This window comes from Mirounga leonina, unplaced genomic scaffold (assembly GCF_011800145.1).
Source record: "Mirounga leonina isolate KUSES-001 unplaced genomic scaffold, KU_Mleo_1.0 Mir_418, whole genome shotgun sequence".
Lineage (NCBI taxonomy): Eukaryota > Metazoa > Chordata > Mammalia > Carnivora > Phocidae > Mirounga > Mirounga leonina.
The window spans coordinates 13,403,584-13,405,865 of NW_023270739.1; the positions used below are offsets into that span (position 1 = coordinate 13,403,584).

The following is a 2,282-nucleotide window of genomic DNA, read 5'->3' on the forward strand; positions in this document are numbered from 1 at the left end:
TTGAGGGAAAAGTCAGGCTTAGGAAAGTGTGGAGGAAGGAGAATAGAGTGACCAGCAACCACAGTGTCATGGTGTGTGAAGAGTCTGGTGTGTGAGAGGAGTGCTGGGGGCTAACCAGACCCCAAGATGGGTCCAGGTGAGTCTCACCTCCTGATACTCATACCCTTATGTAGCTCCCCCACACATTGAATTGGGCTGGTCTATGTAACCAATAAAATGTTGCAAAACTGAAGGAATGTGCCTTCTAAGCCTAGGTCATAAAGGGCATTGCAGATTCTGTTGTGCTCTCTTGGATCACTCAAGCAGCACTACAGAATGATCCACATGGAAAGGACCTAAGGGCTCCTGCAAAAAAAACAAAGTGAATGAGCCACCTTGGAAGCTGGTCCTCCAGTCAAGCCTCCAGATGATGGCAGCCTCATGAGACACCCTGAACCAGAGCCACCCAGCTCCATCATTTCTCAGTTCCTGACCTACTGGAACTGTGTGAGGCATTCAACGCTGATTGCTGTCATTTATGTGAGCCTTGGGTAATTTGTTACACAGCGCTAGGTAACTAATATAGCCACCCAAATGTGGTGAGCCAGGCAGAGAGTGGTGGAAGATGAAAGCAGAACAGTTAGCCATGGCCAGATCACATGGTGACTGGGGGATACAGTGAGAGTTTGGATTTTGTTCTAAGTTTGATGGAAATTTAAGGTATGGTTTACACAGAGGAGTGGTGTGATCTAATTTGCGTTTCATCAACAGCATTGCATTGCAAAGAATAGATTTGAGAGGGATAAAAGAAGAAGCAAAGAGACCAACTGGGAGACTATTGCACTGCTCCAGGATGTTCAGAAAGGTGAGGGTGGCTTGGATTGGGCAGGTGGCAGCAGAGACAGAGAGGAGGGGATCCATTCAAGATATATTCTAGAGGCAGAATTATCAGGGCCTGTTGATAAATGGGATGGAGGAGATTAGGGAAAGAGAAGAATCAAGACTGTACGAGCCCGGGTTCTCCAGAAAAACAGAACAAATGAGATAGATATGAACCTATAGGTATAGTGAGATATAGAAAGAGAATTATTAGAAGGTATTGGCTCACATGATTTTGGAGGCTGAGAGGTCCCACAATCTGCTTTCTGCAAGCTAGAGGCCCAGAAAAGCCAGGTGTGTGGTTGGGAGCCCAGAGAGCTGCAGAGCTGGAGTGTGGATTCCAGTCTGAGTCTCAAGGCCTGGGAACCAGGAGTGATGACGGCAGAAGAAGGTCAATTTCCCATTCAAGTACCCAGGCACAGCACAGACTCAACCTTCCTCCACTTTTTGTAATATCCAGGCTTTCAGGGGATGGCATGGTGCCCACCCACGTTAGGGAGAACCACCTACTTTACTCAAGTCAACACCAACTCAAATACTGATCCCTTCTGGAAAAACACCCTCATAGAAACACCCAGAAATAATGTTTAGCCAGATAATTTTGCATCCTGCAGCCCTGTCAAGTTGACACATGAACTTAACTATCACAAACAGGACACCTACGTTTTTAGTTTGAGTAACTGGATGGAAGGCGGTGCCATTTATTGTGATGAAGAACACACAGAGGAATAGGTTTGGAGGGACCAGCATCAAAAGAGAAAGAGTAGCTCATTTTTTTATTACATTTGGGGGCCTCTGGTACAACATGGGTATAATTATACAGACGTGACATTAGATTCACCTTATCAACCCAGTTTTACTCAGTAGCCCTCCTTCAGCTACTTGGACCTTTGCACTGTGCAAGATCCGCTGGCCCTTTGCTCCCCTCGCAGGTAGCTGGGTGCCACAGTCCAGAGAGACCACGGGGCCATTTTGGCAATTGTATAGTTGGCACACATCCCCCTGAATTTCCCCCCTCAGAATCCAGGTGGTCTGCTCATTTATGAAGGACACAATCTTGTCCCTTAAGCCCAGGGATATCAACCTCTCCAGAGACTGTAGTGCTCGCTTCAGCAGCACACGTACTAAGATTGGAACGATACAGAGAAGATTAGCATGGCCCTTGCACAAAGATGACACGTCACCTCTCCAGAGAGTGTAGTATGATTTTTCGCTTTAATTGATTTCTTTCGTCCCTACTGCTCTGTTTGAGTTTCTTTATGTGTTTGCACTAAAGACTGAATTGTTGGGTGCCTGGGTGGCTCAGTTGGTTAAGCGACTGCCTTCGGCTCAGGTCATGATCCCGGAGTCCTGGGATCGAGTCCCGCATCGGGCTCCGTGCTCGGCGGGGAGTCTGCTTCTCCCTCTGACCCTCCCCCCTCTCA

The 2,282-nt window shown here is 47.5% G+C and overlaps 1 non-coding gene across 1 annotated transcript; it reads left to right on the forward strand.

Moving 5' to 3' along the window:
- The first annotated feature begins 1,958 nt into the window (after positions 1-1,958).
- LOC117998953 lies at positions 1,959-2,069 on the forward strand. The gene has a single exon (XR_004676157.1). It is a non-coding gene; the product is annotated as a U6 spliceosomal RNA (small nuclear RNA).
- The last annotated feature ends 213 nt before the right edge of the window (positions 2,070-2,282 follow it).